This window comes from Chiloscyllium punctatum, chromosome 28 (assembly GCF_047496795.1).
Source record: "Chiloscyllium punctatum isolate Juve2018m chromosome 28, sChiPun1.3, whole genome shotgun sequence".
Classification (NCBI taxonomy): domain Eukaryota; kingdom Metazoa; phylum Chordata; class Chondrichthyes; order Orectolobiformes; family Hemiscylliidae; genus Chiloscyllium; species Chiloscyllium punctatum.
Window position 1 is genome coordinate 31654782 of NC_092766.1, and position 16746 is coordinate 31671527.

The window sequence follows — 16746 nt, forward strand, 5'->3', positions numbered from 1 at the left end:
ATCTCTGGCTCCTCCAATCCCTCCACTTCTCCCTGGCTGTGTGAACTGATCCAGCCCCTTCAAACCTCCCTATCTCACTCACTCCTGCAGCTCCAACTCTTGTCCATGTCAGTGTGATTACCAGCACCAACAATCCTCCCAGTCTCTATAAACACCTGCAGCTCCAACAACCACCCCTACCTGTGTACTCTCCAGTCCCTCCAATCCTTCCTTTCTCGATAAACGCCTGTAGCTCCAAATACCACCCCATCTGTCTACCCTCCAGTGTCTATAACACTCCCTTGCTCTAAAAATTCTGTAGCTCCAACTACTACTGTGTCATCTCTAGTCCCTATATTCCTCCCGGTCTTTGTAAATCCTTCAGAACTGATAATCCTGTAACTCTACTTGACATTTTTCAGCCCGACAACCACCTGATCTATAACCACCAACAGTGATCTCAAACCACCGAACTCTGTAACATCCTCCAGTCTCCACAGCCCAGCTTTTCTCTGTTAGTTTCTCTGGTAACTGTATTCCTCTTCATCTCCGGTTACAGATCCTTGCTCAGTGAAACAATGTCTCAGTACAGAATCTGTAAGAACACAAGAATCTTTGGTGTATCAATAAATTTGCCACATTTTCTAAATTATAACGACTGCAAGTTCAACCTCTCCACCTCTTCTCATCAATATCCCTCCATTTTGAAGATCAGCCTGGTGAACCTTCTCTGGGCTTCCTCCAATGCAAGGGCATTTTCCCTCCAGATATGGGACCAAACCTGTGCACAATATTCTCACTGTGGGCTGACAGGAGTCCTCTATATTTATTACAAGCCTTCCCTATTTTTATTCTCCATTCCCTTTGAAATCAATGCCAGCATTCCATTTGCTTTCTCTATGAGCTGCTGTCCCTGTATGCTACCTTTCTGAGATTTATACACCAGGATTCCCAAGTGACGCCAGAGCGTAGCGTTCTGCAGTTGATCTGAAACCAAGACCTGACAGCAATAATCACGAAAGTGCTGGGATGTATGTTAAACGATATGCCAGAAATACTAACTGCACACTTAGAAACTTATGGAATAAGCGCAGTCCATAAGACCATCATGTATAGGGATAGAATTAGACCATTCAATCCATCAGGTCTATTCCACTATTCGATTGTGTATGAATTGTTTCTCAACCCCACTCTCTCACTCCCTGTAACCCTTGACCTCCTTATTCATCCAGAACCTGCTTATCTCCGAGTAAGATACACTGAATCACTTCGCATCCACAGCCCCATGAGGCAGTGAGTTCCACAGATCCATCACCCTGTGACTGAATAAATTCCTCCACATCTCTATTCTAAAGGGTCGTCCCTTCATTCTGAAGCTGTGCCCTTGGCCCCTAGTCTCTCCTGCTCGTGGAAACATCTTGCCCACGTCCACTCCATCCAGGCCCCTCAGTATTCTGTAAGTTTGAATGAGATTCTGCCAACACCTCTGAAACTTCATCAAGTGCAGACCCAGAGACTTCACCTGCTCCTCATATGACACGAATTTCATCTCTGAAATCTTTCTTGGAAAACCATTTCTCTTACCCCTTCACATCCTTTGTTCAGACTCTGAATGAATAACGTGTAGAGTGTAGTCCCAACACTGACCCCTGCGGTGCTCCCCCCATCACCAGTTCCCATCGTGAAAAAGACCCCTTTCTTCACACTCTCTGCCTTGTGCCAATCAGACAAATCATCTATCCACGTTCAGCAAGTTGTTCTGAAACGGAAATTTCATTTCACACACACTGCTAGATTTATTTTTCTGTCTGGCTGTAAACAGCAGAGTTTTACCATTACCTTCCCATCTGCAATTCCCTGGAGAAGGTGGTGGGGAGCTGCCTTCCTGACCCATTGCAGTCCTTTGGGTGTAGGGACAGACACAGTGCTGGGAGGATGGTGCGTGCCTTGGAGGGCACCTTGGAAATGCAGATGTTTCCATGCACCTGGAGCTCCTGTCCTTCCAGGGTATAGTGGTTCCGGGTTTATGAAGTGCTGTTGAAAGGGCCTTCCTGAGTGACCTCAGTGCTACTTGTAGATCTTTTATTCCTGCATTCATTGGTGAACATGAGCTTTGATTTGGAGTGGTCCCTGCGAAAGTGGTGGTGAGCTGCCTTCCTGAGTCACTGCACCAGCAGTTGGGACTGTTGTTATCCATGTAGCCTCCAGCAGGCGCTACAACACTCCTCATGTCTCAAACTGCACACAGACAATGCAGCTGTCCCTTTTATATCTGACATCCTCCCCGACTTATAACTCTTATAGTTCCTCACACTATCTCATCTCTTCCATTCCCATCTGTGTTAGAGATCTCTAACATTTCTTTATTCTTGTTTAAATTTCTGATCACCTAAAATCTCTCCCTTTTTAAATGTGTAACCCCTTCAGCTTCTGTAACTCTCCATATAACTGTAATCAATGACAGCACAGGTACCCTTCCTTAAATCTCTATAATTATGATGGTTGCGTGTGGTAAATTGGAACTTTTCATCCTCCTTATCCATCTCGGGACTTCCAGCCCCCACAATCCCACTATTTCGAATGCTCCCATTCTCTGCACCTCCTCATGTCCTGAGGGTCTTTGAACACCACCAATGCTCCAAAAGTTTATATTCCCCCCAGTTATTCTACGTCTTCTAACTCTGTAACACCCAACAGTCTCCACTACCAAACAACACTTGTTGGCTCTCAATTTGTATTTGTTGAAGTCTACACATCTCTGTAAGCAGCACAGAAAAAACACTTTGACTCTACAGAGCTCCATCATGAACAAGCTACTATCTCTATTTCCTTCGCCTTCTTTGGTGTCTGCAACTCTCACTGTATCTTCCAATAACCTGTTTTCGACACTGCAGGTCTGCCTAGCTCCCCAGATAACCTGTTCCACCCCATATAGCTCGCTCAACCACTGTAACACCCTCTGCTCTGTCTAATCCTCCTCTTTCCCACTGTCTTCCAGGCACAACAGCGATTCTGTAAGGCAGCAATGCGGAATGGGATGTGAAAATCTTAGCTGAGGCTTGAGGCCTATCATTACCTGGGAGTCACAAAGGGAGAGAGCCTGCGAGAGAGCAGCACAGAGCGGGAGAATATTAATCAGCAGCGAGGATCGGGGCTGACTGGGACTCGGAGTTGGAGAAGCAGCAGAGCAGGAGGCTCGAAATCAGCACCGAGTCACAGAGGGAGTGACCATGTGACGGAGCAACTTGGAGCAGGAGCATGAGGCTCAGTCACACCTGGGATTTACAGAGGCAGCAAAGTGGGAGGATATAAATCAGCACTGCAGATCATGGCCAAATCGTGCCTGGGAGTCACAGAGATGGTGACCCTGTGAGGGAGCAGAGTGGAGTGGGAGCTGGAGGATTACATGTACCTGGCAGTCACAGATACGGTGACCCTGTGAGGGAGCAGAGTGGAGTGGGAGCTGGAGGATTACATGTACCTGGGAGTCAGAGTGACGGTGACCCTGTGAGGGAGCAGAGTGGAGGGGGAGCTGGAGGATTACTCTTACCTGGGCGTCACAGAGATAACTTTCTGCTGCTGGGACCTGCCTGCACTGAGTTTGGAAGAAGTACAAGAGCCTTCACAGAAAAGGCTGTAAATTCATTGGCAGATTATTAGCGACTGTCAGTAAATTGATAGAAGTTAGCAAATTTATTTTTTCAACTTCTGAAATAAGGATTGAACTCAGAAATAAGAGAGAGAAGTGAAATTCTGAGCCAATATATATATTACCCTCAGCAAGCCACAGTTATATAAGGGAGTTAACCATATTGGTTTTTTTCCCCCTGATGTTAATTGAATTCTAAGTAATTAATTAAGTTATTCTAGAAATGTTGCATTTTAAGACATGACAAGACATGTTTGTTAGATGGAAAGTATGTTCTGTTCCGTTGGGAAGTCATAGCCCCTGCTCGTGTCCTAGATGGACACTGGGTCTTGGAGCTCAGATAGTAACTAGAGACTCTATGGGACATCTGTGATGCTGAGAGTTAGAGGAATAGCTCACACAGAGAGCAGATCACGCTACAGAAAAGACAGCCAAGAAGAAGAAAGGGAATAGGGGACTGGACTATCCATCTAACTCGTACAGCCTGGACCGTATGCGACTTCACTTTGTCAAACAGCGTATCATGGGGAACCCGATCAAACGCCTTACTAAAGTCCATTTATATGACATCTAATTACCGTCACTCAACAAGAAACTTTGTCACTTCCTCAAAGAATTCTGTTAAGTTGGCAAGACATGACATTCCCTGCTCAAAACTATGTTGCCTATCACTGATGAGCACATTTTCTTCCAACTGGGAATATATCCTATCCCTCAGTATTTCTCCAGCAGCTTCCATACCACTAACGTCAGGGTCGCCATTCTTAAACAAGGGAACACCATTAGCAATTTCCCAGTACTACGGGATTTCACCCGTGCTCAAAGATGCTGCAAAGATATGGTCCCACCTGTTTCCTCCCTCATCCAAGATCCCATCCGGAACTGGGAACCTGGCCACTTTAATGCCTTTTAGAATAACCAACACTTCCTTATTTCAGCTTGACCTAGAGGTATCAAGCATCCATACCTAATCTCAACATTTCATCTTGGTGAATACTGATACAAACTGCTCATTAATAATCTCACCCATTGACTCTGACTCCACGCATAACTTGCCTCTTTTGTCCCTGAGTGGTCCAACCCTTCCTCTAGGTACCCTCTTGCTCCTTACATATGAATTAAAGTCTTTGGGATTTTCCATAATCATGTTTGCTAAATATATCTCATGCCCCCTTTTAGTCCTCTTAATTCCTTGTTTCAGATTGGTCCTACATTCCCGACTTTCTTCCCAAGCTTTGTCTGTCTTCAGTCGTCTAGACCTTATGTACACTTCCTTTTGCCACTAAACTAGTCTCACAGTTACACCTGTCATCCATGGTTCCCTAATCTTGCCATTCCTACCCCTCATTTCCACAGAAGCATATCTGACCTCAACTCTAATCAACCTCTCTTTAAAAGCTTCCCACGCATCAAATGTGGATTCACCTTTAAAAAACTGCTCCCAATCTATATTCCTCAACTTCTGCTGAATTTTGGTATAGTTGTCCTTCCCCCAATTTAGCACGCTTCCTTTAGGACAACTCTCGTCTTTGTCCTTGCGTATTCTATAACGTATGGAATTGTGATGAATAGTCCCAAAGTTATCCCCAACTGAAACTTCAACCACCTGGCCAGGCTCATTCCCCAGCATCAGGACAAAAATGGCCCTTTCCAGTGTTGGACTGTTTATATACTGCTCAAAAAACCCTCCTGGCTGCTCTTTACAAATCCTGCTCCATCCAGTCCTCAAATATTAAGTGAACCCCAGTCAATGTTGCGAAAATCGCCTTTCACCACCACCATGTTGTTCCCACATCTTTCCATGATCTGTTTACATATTTGTACTTTCAGCGCACGCTCACTGTTGGGAGGCCCCAATATTGTTACTGCACCCTTCCTATTTCTGAGCTCTACCCTTATTGCCTCACTGTTTGAGTCCTCCATAGTGCCCTCCTTCAGCACAGCTGTGGTATCCTCTTTGACCAGTAATGCAACTCCTATACCCCTTTTACTCTCCCCCCCCCCCCGTTTATCCCACCTGAAGCATTGATATCCTGGGATCTTTACTTGCCAATCATGCCCTTCCCTCAACCAAGTATCAGTAATAGCAATAATATCAACTCCAAGCCCTGTGTTTATCTGCACATACTACACTTCTTGCATTAAAACAAATGCACCTCAGATAACCTGTCCCTTTGTGTTCATCATCTCCTCCCTGCCGACTCTTCCCCTAATTCACGCTGACTTCATTATCTATTTCCTTACAGGCTGCAGTTGTTATTTCCTTAATATCGACGAAGCTCCTCATTTGGTTCCCATCCCACTACAACATTAGTTTGAACCCTCCGAAGCAGCATTAGTAAAAGTACCCCGAACGACATTATTTCCATTCCAGCTCAGGTGTAGGCTGTCCAATTTGTAATGGTCCTACCTCCCAGATAACCAGTCTCAATGTCCCAAAAATCAGAACTCTTTCCTCCTGCACCATCTCTCAAGCAATTCTATTCTTTCATTTCTACTCTGACTAGCACGTGGCATTAGTAGCAATCCTGAGATTAAAACCTCTGAGGTCCTACTTCTTAACTTGACTCCTAACTCCCTAAATTCTGTTTGTAGGAGCTCATCCTGATTTTTTAAACCTATATCATTGGTGCCTACATGGACCATGAAAACTGGATATTCACCCTTCCCCTTCAGAATGTTCTGCAGTCGATCCCAGGCATCACTGTCCCTTGCACCTGAAAGGCCACATACCATTCGGGAGACTTGACTTCGAACAGAAAAATGCTTATCTACTCCTTTTACAATGACTTTGCCCTTCCAGTATTTTTCCCGCCCTTCTGAACAGCAGGTCCAACCACGGTGCACTTAACGGGGCTACTGCTGTCTTCTCCTGGTGAGCCATCTTTCCAAACAGGATCCAAAACAGTATACCTGCTAAGGAGAGAGGTGACCGCAGAGTCACCTCTCTTTCTCTGCTTTTGGTCACAAATTCCCTTTCTCCTTTAGCAATCCTAATCTGTGATGTGATCAGTTCACTGAATGTGCTATCTACCCCACATTGTGGGTGCTCCAAGGTGAGTCCATCCGCCGCTCCAGAGCCATCATCCCGTCGATGTGTTCTTCATAAGAAGTGCCTTTGGTGCGAGTTTGAGGGATGTCTCCGAGCATTCTCAGGACATACTGAAGGGGAGGCTGAACAGCCAGCGGCTGTGGTACACATTGGTACCAATGACATTGGCAAGAAACGTGACAAGTTCCTGCAAGGAGAGTGCAGGGATATGGACACACGTCCTGCATGAGAACAGGGACAGCAGCTGTGTCCCTCAGCTCCCACATTGAGCAAGTGGAGCATAACATGGCTCTGAGATCTCCTGTCACTTTTACTCTAAAGCTTAACTTGGTCTTAAATTTGATATACGGTAAAGGGAAGGGTTTTCTTTAACCAATCACAGGATTAAAAAAAAGAAGAGAAGCACCTTATCAACACAGTACAGAGTTCTTTTGCTTTGGTTAGATGAGGAGTTCGGGGTGGGAGACATTGTACATGTGTAGTGTTTCTCGTTCAATCGCTGGAAAAATATGTCAGATCACTTACCATCCCAGCGCACAAGTCGTCCTCTCCCACTCCGCTCCTCGCTCTCACCGTTGCTGCAAATGGAGGCCTGATGCTCCAGGTAAGTCCGTTTTTAGTGGGAAATTAAACTTCCCAGCAACCCCCGGTCCCAGCCCCTCCATCACCTCTCTCTACCTCCTCCCAAAAGATAATGCACAAAACATGCAAACATGTCTTTTATTCATGGATTGGCAAAGTGAACAAATGACAATCATGGACCAAACAAAAATAATTTAATGGATATTTGCGGTGATTTTTGAATCATCAAATATTTGGATTTTTATTGAGAAAATGAATTCAGTTTTTTTTTCAGATCTGAGTTGGATACGTTTTGATCAGTATGTGATCATCATTGGTGACAAAACCAGAAGTTGCTGGGAATGCTCAGAAGTACTGGCAGTATCTGTGGTGCGAAAACAGAATCCATATATGGTAGGAGACTGGCTCTGGCCAGGTTACTCCGCTCATAGTGTTCAGGGATGTGTAGGTTAGGTGTATTAGTCAGGGGTAAATGTAGAGTATGAGAATAGGCTGACGGGTCTGGGTGGGTTACTCTTTGGAGGGTCAGTATGGGCATGTTGACCCAAATGGCCTATTTCCACAATATAGTGATTCGACGATTCTATGCATTCTTCACAAAAAGTGTCTTTGGTGCGAGTGTCAGGGATGTCTCCAAGAATGCTCAGGGCATACTGAAGGGGAGGGTTTACAGCCAGTGGTATACATTGGTATCAATAACATTGGCAGGAAATGTAACAAGATCCTGCAAGGAGAGTGCAGGGAGTGGCCTGAGTGGAAAGGCAGGATATCCAGGGTTGTAATCTTGGGTTACTCCTCGTGCTAGGTGGAAGTGGGATAAGGAAGATGAAGAGAGAAAACTTTAATATGTGGTTGAAGAACTGGTTCAGGAAGAGGGTTTCAGATTTATGGCTCGTTGGGATTTTGTCCAAGGCAGGTGGGACCTGTAAAAAAGGACAGGGTCCATTTTAACTGGAGGGCCACCAACATCCTGGCAGGGAGGTTTGATGATGCATCTTAGGTGGAGTTAAATGAATAATGCAGGAGACTGAAAATTAGAGCAGCAGGACAGCAACTGAGCTGAAATTAGAGTTTAATAGAATAGACAGGCAGGGCCAGACTAATGACTATGCTGAGGAAAATAATCATAGCAATTTAAAAAACGTGAGTGGAAATAATATGTTCGGTATTATCGGAGATCAAAAAATAAGAATGGAGAGTGTGACGTGCGCCAAAAGTATTAAAGGAGATAAACCAATCCAATAAAACTTATGTAAATACCTTGTACCTGAATACATGGAATATTTGGAAAAAATGACAGCACAAACAGAGTTAAAACGATACGGCCTGGTGGGGCTTACAGAAAGGTGGTTACAGGAAGGTCAGTGTTGGGAAGTGAAATGCCCAAGGGTACTCAGTACTCAGACAAGAACGTACAGCAGGTTGAGTTGCTGCATTGATTAAGAATGATATCAAGGCTGCATTAAAAATGACATTAGCGCGGGAGGCCAAAATGACAAATCAGTTTGGATCCAAATAAAGCACATGGAAGCAAACCTGCTTCTAGGAGTAATTTCATGCCACAATACTCCCATCCTCCAAACATACTTTCAAAAACCAGGGAATAACTATGGTTTGTGAGAAGGGCACAAGAGTGAGCAATCTGTGGCTTAATTAATCTATTTGGCAAGGGTAGCCTCAAATAACGATGCACAGAATGTATGAGGGATTATTTCTTAGGACAACAAACAAGAACACTGGCTTTTAAATTTGGTGTGAATAATGAGGAAGGAGTGATAAATCATCTTATCGCAGAGGATCCTCTAGAAAGAGTGACTGTAACATGCTGGAGTTTCACATTCAGATTCAAAGATACAAGGGTTTTAGTATCGGGCAGTGATAATTATATGGAAGGATTGGCCTGAGTGGACTCGAAAAAATAACATTGAAGGGCAGAACATTTGAAGAATAATGGCAAATACTTAGGAAGATAGTAAAAACACATCAATTAAAGTTTATTCCTGAGTGGAAGAGGAATTGCAAAAAGATAAACGTTATTAATACCTTAACAAAGAAAACTATGATAAGATGAAAGTGATGTTCTGGTGGTATTATCGCCAACTGCTGATTCAGCGATCAAGATAATATTCTGGGAACTCAGATTCCAATGCCGCCACTTCAAATGCTGGAATCTAAATTCAACATCAATCTGCAATTAAGCTTTACAGATTAATGGTGAGATCACTTTCACTTCAATATTATGTCTCCTTTGTATTGAGCACTCGAGTAAGGGGAAGAGCTGCTCTCTGTTCAAACTGTCCGTAAACATCATGCTCTTAAATGCCTCAATCAGGAATCCCTCTCAACCTCCTCTGCTTCAAAAACATCTAACTCCTCATCATCGTTTGAGTACTCTCTCTTGTCTGGTTACTTTTGAAATGTATCACCTCACATTTATCAGTCAAATTTCATCAGCCATTGATCTAGCCACCTGAACAAGCCATTTATATCATATTTAAACGAACATGTTCCTCCTCACTGTGAACCACCCACCTAATCTTTGTGTCATCCATAACATTATTTATCATTCCCCCCAAAATCCATCCCTCACATTCTCATCATCATCAGTTATGAAGCTCACAGATAAGACTTGTCTTATTTCTCGTGTTCTTCAGATGTTGTTCAAAGGAGAAGAATTAAGAATTTCAGTCTCTTGTTCTTCCTATTCTGGTGAATTTACAGCGTGATGCAGTTGAGGATTTTTTTTTTTGGAGAGCCACAGATTTTTTTTTGACATGTAGCTGAATTCTCCTTTTATACTATTCGTCTCTGTATGTTTTATTCATAATGCTTGCATGTGTTTAATATTGGACTAGTGTTGGGCTTACTTCGTCTGCAACATTTGTATTTTACGTGGACCTGGATAATGTTCTTTGTAACATTCCCTGCAATACTCAGAGCTGAAGGAATTGTTCATCTGCAGAATGGACACAGGCTCATATGATTGCTTGAAAGAGCTGGAGAGATGAGGATAAAGATTCAAATAAATGCTGCACATATACACATGTTAGGAGATCAAATCATATCGCAAAGTCTACCTTGCATTTGAAGCAAATTATTAGAACATATGCCCACTCTTCTTTAAATTGTAAAAAAACAGTTTTAATACGCGTTCTTAGAGCAGTATGGATCTTACAGCTGCTCCTTGGATTGCAAGCATAGTTTAAGATTAATTATAGTTTTTATTTCCCATTTAATGAAGTTCATATAGTTTATTAATATAAGATTATTTTTTCCATTCTGTTTTACTAAAATTCAAAAACAAACCAAAAGAAAACAAGCAAAAAAAAATCATTTTTTTTTCAAAACAGACATTGTTTTAACGAGCTTTTCAAGGGGGGTGGGTCTACAAAAATAAACTAGAAAAGTCTATATATGTTTCAAAAGTCTTCTTCTTTGTTTTAAATGCAAAAGTAGTTTTTTGTTTCAAAAACTATTTTTTAAAATGAAGATGTGCCTTTATTCAGGAGTCCTACACGCGTTCAGCTCTGGAGGAGACTTTTTTCTTCGAGAAATTTATTGAAGAGGAATATTTTTGTTGAATTAGTTTTTCAAATGGTTGATTTTATTTATTTTTTATATGTTTGATATGTATACGGATATATTTTCTATTTTAATGTCATGAAAAATTCTGTTTATAGGTATAATAATATTAAGGCCATATATGTAAGCAAGAGAAGGAGATGGCTGGAAGTTGTTATGCAACAAAATCAGTCAGATAGCTGGGTGACTGTCAGGACAGGTAAGAAGGTAGTTCAACAATCTCCGGTGGCAATTCCTCTATCAAACAGATATCTAGCTTTTGGAACTGATGAAGGGGTTAGTCTCTCTGAGGAAAATGGAAGAGCCATCGGTTATTGGACTGTTGGAATAAATCTTATATTAGGCAGCATTATGCCCCCTGTCAGGGGCATAAACAGGAGATTCTGTGACAGTCAGCGAAAATTTAGGATAGTTTATTGTTCTCCCTGTACTAGGATTAAGAACGTCCCAGAAAGTCTCAAGCATATTGTTGAAGGTGTGATTTAGAAGCCCGAAATTATTGTATATATTGGTATGAATGACATTTTTAGGGAAAAGATTAAAACAGTCCGCAGTTAATTAAAGAGGTGATGTAGAGGGTCAAAAACAAAACCTTACAATAGTAATTACTGGTTTGCTCCCAATGACAAATTCAAGCGGGGAAGGGAAAAAAAAATGGTTAAATGAGAAAATTCAATGGCATGACGAGCTGCTGTGTTGTTGACGGATTCAGATTTTTGGGAGATTGGAATGTCTTTTGGAATAGAAAAGGCCCGCTCCAAAAGGATTGATCTAATCTAAACGGAAAGCCACCGATACCTTAGCAGGGAGATTTGCTCACCCTATAAAGCCAGACTTTATATTGACAGATGAGGCAAGTTGAGGTACTCTAAGTAGTAGTGTAAATTGCAGGATGGATGAAGATATCTCTGAATATGCTGAGAGCATGCCAGTTGGAAAAGAAAGATGAGAGAATCAGATTATATAGTAATTCTGAAGAACTAAAATGCATTTCCTTCAGTGCAATGGGATTTACAGGGAAGGCTAATCTACTCAGCGCATGTTTGAGAACATGGGATTGGGATATCATAGCTATTATAGGAACCTGGGTGAAAGATGTTCAAGATCTTTCAATAAGAACAGGCAAAACGGTAAAAGAGGAGGAGGTGTGGTCTTTTTAGCCAAGGATATTATAATGCTGGCTCTGAGAACTGTTGCTGAGGACTCGTCTACTGATGTAGTGTGGGCTGAGGTTAGTAAACAGGAGAGGAGAGGTCACACTGCTTGGAGTTTTTTTTTATACCCTCCGCAGAGTTCCAGGGAGGTGAAAGAGAGAATTAGCAAAATTATTCTGGGTAGGAGTGAAAGGAACAGGGTGATCATTATGGGGGACTTTAACTTTCCTAACATTGACTGGAAATGCTATAGCTCTCGTACATCGGATGGATCAGTTATTGTCTAGTGTGTACAGGAGTGTTTCCTGACACAGTATGTCGAAGGGCCGACAGGAGGGGAGGCCACAATGGATCTGGTGCTTGGCAGTGAGCCAGGCCAAGTGTTTGATTTAGTTGTAGTTGAACACTTTGGAGAGAGTGACCATAATTCGGTTATGTTTAGCTTAGCGATGGAAAGGGATAGGTACATGCAACAGGTCAAGAGTTATCGATGGGGTAAGGGCAATTACAATGCGATTAGGCAAGAATTAAGATGCATAGAATGGGGTAGCAAAATACAGGGGATGCAGACAGTGGAAATGTGGAGCTGGTTTCAGGAACAGTTATTGTGTGTCCTTGATAGGTATGTCCCTGTCATACATGGAAGAAGTGATAAGGTAAGGAACCGTGGTTTACAACAGAAATTGCATCTCTTGTTAAGAAGAAGAAGGAGGCTTATGTGTTGATGAGGCAAGATGGTTCAGATGAGGGGATGGAGAGTTACAGATCAGCTCGGAAGGATTTAAAGAGAGAGTTAAGAAGAGAATAGAGAGGACACTAGCAGTCTTTAGCAAATAGAATAGCGGAGAACCCTAAAGCTTTCCAGAGGTATGTGAGGAATAAAAGGATGATTCGGGTAGGAATTCGGCCAGTCAAAGACAGAAGCGGGAAGTTGAGTGTGGACCTTGTGGAGATCAGAGAGTTGCTAATTGAACATTTCTCATCGGGTTTCACTCAGGAAAAGGAGAATATTGTCGAGGAGAAGTATGAAGTATGAGATATTAGACTAGAAAGGATCGAGGTTAGTTACGAACAGATGTTATCAATTCTGGAAGGAATGAAAGTAGAGAAACCCCCTGGACCTAATGGGATTTATCCAAGGATTCTCTGGGAAGCTAGGGAGGAGATAGCAGAGCCTTTGGCTTTGATATTTGAGTCATCATTGTCTACAGGTTTGGTACTAGAGGACTGGAGGATTGCAAATGTTGTGCCCTTGTTCAAGAAGGGTAGTAGAGATGACCCAAGCAATTATAAACCAGTGAGCCTTGCTTCTGTTATAGGAAATGTTTTGGAAAGGATTATAAGAGATAAGATTTATAATCATCTAGTAAGCAACAATTTGATTTCAGATAGTCAATATGGTTTCATCAAAAGCAGGTCATTTCTCAGAAATCATATTGATTTATTTTTGAGAAGGTGACCAAGCATGCAGGTGAGGGTAGGGCAGTTGACGTGGTATACATGGACTTCAGTAAAGCCTTTGATAACGTTCCACATGGTAGGCTGTTGGAGAAAATGCAGAGGCGTGGAATCGATGGTGATTTAGCATTTTGGATTTGAAACTAGCTTTCTGAAAGAAGGCAGCGAGTGGTGGTTGATAGAAAATATTCAGCCTGGAGTCCGGTTACTAGTGGTGTGCCACAAGATTCTGATTTGGGAACACTAATGTTTGTCATTTTTATAAATGACTTAGACGCAGGCACAGCTGAATGAATTAGTAAATTTGCAGACGACACTAAAGTCAGTGAAGTTGTGGGCAGTTTGGAATAATGTTACAGGTTGCAGGGGACTTGGATAAACAGCAGAATTGGGCTGAGAGGTGGCAAATGGAGTTCAATCCAGCTAAATGTGAGGTGATGCACTTTGGGAAGAATAACAGAAAGGCAGACGACTGGGTTAATGGAAAGATTCTTGGTAGTGTGGATGTGCAGAGTGATCTTGGAGTCCATGTAAATAGATCCCTGAAAGTTGCCACCCAGGTTGATAGTGTTGTTAAGGCGGCATACGGTTTGTTCATAGAGGGATTGAGTTCCGGAGCCACAATATCATGCTGCAATTATACAGAACGCTGGTGCGGCCATACTTGGAATATTGTGTACAGTTCTGGTCGCCCCAATGCAAAAAGGATGTGGATGTATTGGAAAAGGTGCAGAGGAGATGTACCAGGATGCTGCCTGGTCTGAAGGGAAGGTCGCATGAGGAAAGGCTGAGAGACTTGGATCTGTTCTCATTGTAAAGAAGAAGGCTAAGAGGGAATTTGTTAGAGACATACAAGATGATCAGAGGAATAGATCGGTAGACAGTTAAAGTCTTTTTGCTAGGATGTTGATGCCAGCCTATATGAGGGGGCATAGCTACAAATTGAGGGGTGATAGATTTCAGACAGATGTCAGAGGCAGGTTTGTTTCACAGAGCGATGTAAGGGCTTGGAATGCCCTACCTGCTAATGTAGTCAACTCAGCCACATTAGGGGGATTTAAACCATCCTGAGATAAGCACAGGGATGACTTTGGGATAGTGTAGGGGACGAGCTGAGAATACTTCAAAGGTCGGCGCATCATAGAGGGCCGAATGGGGGATTCTGCGCTGTTTTGTTCTATGTTCAATGTTTTTTGTTCTCAGTGTGGTACTTCAATCTTCCAGGTGTTAGATGCTACAGAAAGGACAGAAAAGGAGACATGGGGTGGGGGAGCAGTGGGGGGCAAGACTGTCAATTTTGATTAAGGAATAAATTATTGCTCTAACTTGGGGAGATATTACTAAAAATGCGTTCATTTATAATATATGGTTAGAAATTTAAGATAAGAAAGTAAAGAACACTTCGAAGAGACTGTGCGAAGTGTTCGTTTGTGACAAATCGTCCAGTGCAAATATATTGGTAGAAATTAAAAGTCAGAAAGAAATGAACACGTTGATGGAATTGTACTCTATGCTCCCCAATAGTAAGGAAGAAATTAAGAACAAATATGTAGGGAGATCTCAGATATATGTAAACTTAATAAGATTGTAATAATGGGGGGATATTAAATTTCCAAAACTTGATTGCTACTACCTTCGTGTTAAAAGTTTGTACGATGAAGAATTTGTCAAATGTGTTCAAGAAAATTTTCTTTAGCAATATGTGGTTGCTCCTACTAGAGGAGGAACAAAACTAGACCTTATTTTGTGCAATATCAGGGCAAGTGACCGAAGTAAAAGTGGGGGAATATGATGGCTGTTGCGAACATAATTCTATTCATTTCAGAATGGTTATGGAAAAGGATAAGCCTTCCATTAATATTATCTTTTTAATTGGAGTACCATAAACTTTAATGGCATGAGACAAGGACCTTCCAAGTTTGATTGAAGGAGTTTTTTAGCAGGTGAAGAGAACGTGTGACGAGTGGAAGACATTCAAAGGTACGATAATGAGAACTGAGAGGCATTATGTTCTTGTTAGTGTGAAGGGTTACTCTGGTAAGAATAAGGAACAGTGGATGACTAAAGGTATTGAAGCTCTACTCAAGAATAAAAGATAATCTTAATTTAGATATAGACAACTTTAATCAATCGAATCTCTTAAACTATATAAAGCGTGTTGGACATTACTTAGAGAGAAATGAGGAAAGCAAAAAGGGGACATGAGAGAGCATGGACAGATAAGGTTCAGAATAAACTAAATATATTGTACAAATATGTTTAGAGCAAGAGGGTAACAAGGGAGACGGCAAGGCCTCGAAAAGATTAGGGAGGACATTTTTGTGTTGTACCACAGCAGATGGCGAATAACATCATTCCATTCCCAGTGCATCAGACAGCGGCAAACAGACACTATTGTCTTCACCTCGCAATCATCCAGATTGAACTGTCTCTGCTATTTGTCAGCCTGTTGACCCATTTGATCAAGATCCTTTTGTAATCTTAGAAAGGCTTCTTCACTGTCCACTGTGCCACCGGTTTTGGTGTCATCCGCAAACTTACGAACCATGCTCTTTATATTGTCAGCCACATCATTTTCATAAATGACCGAACAATGAAAACCCAAAATGAGCCTCTGTGGAACACTGCTGGTCACATGCCTCACTCTTAAAAGCAACCACCCACCATTCCTCTCTGTGGCCTGTTATGATGCCAATTGAAAGTGTTGGAGATAAACTCTGCAGTTCTGGCAGCATTGGAACAGAGAGAAACAAAATTAACTATCTTGAGTCCAGTATGACTTGCTCAGAACAGGTTCATATCAGCCTCAATACGTTATCATTGTTTCTCTCTCCATATCCTGCCTTACCTGTTGCACGTCTCGACCATTTTGTGCTTGTATGTCTGATTTCCATTATCTCTAATGTGTTGCTTTTCTGGATGGTTCGAGATGTTATATTTGAACAATTTGCTCCATTCCTGTTCCCGTGACTTGTGCCGGTGACACTCGGATTAAACTGGATTCTGTTTCTTCTTCAAGATCTAAAAATAACTTTTTTTGTCAAGGTCCACTTAAATGCTCGAATCTCAACACATTTATTTTGATTTGAAAGACATTTTAGAGATAGCTACACTTTTTGAAACAAAAAATGTGTTTCTGGAAAAGTGCAGCAGGTCAGGCAGCATCAATGGAGCAGGAGAATTGACGCTTCAGGCATAAGCCCTTTTCCAGCAACACATTTTTAAGCTCTGATCTCCAGCATCTGCAGTCCTCACTTCCACACTTTATGAAACAACAGGAATAGATTATT

The 16746-nt window shown here is 42.1% G+C and overlaps 1 long non-coding RNA gene across 7 annotated transcripts in view; it reads left to right on the forward strand.

Moving 5' to 3' along the window:
- LOC140454060 (uncharacterized) overlaps nucleotides 1-10862 on the forward strand; it is a 55166-nt gene extending 44304 nt beyond the window's left edge. For 6 of the 7 annotated variants that reach the window (XR_011952569.1, XR_011952571.1, XR_011952568.1 and 3 more), the window contains one exon: nucleotides 2978-10860. This is a non-coding gene — a long non-coding RNA (uncharacterized lncRNA). Of the gene's footprint in view, nucleotides 1-2977 lie in introns of all 7 variants that reach the window. The other variant, XR_011952570.1, reaches the window with a different exon arrangement.
- The last annotated feature ends 5884 nt before the right edge of the window (nucleotides 10863-16746 follow it).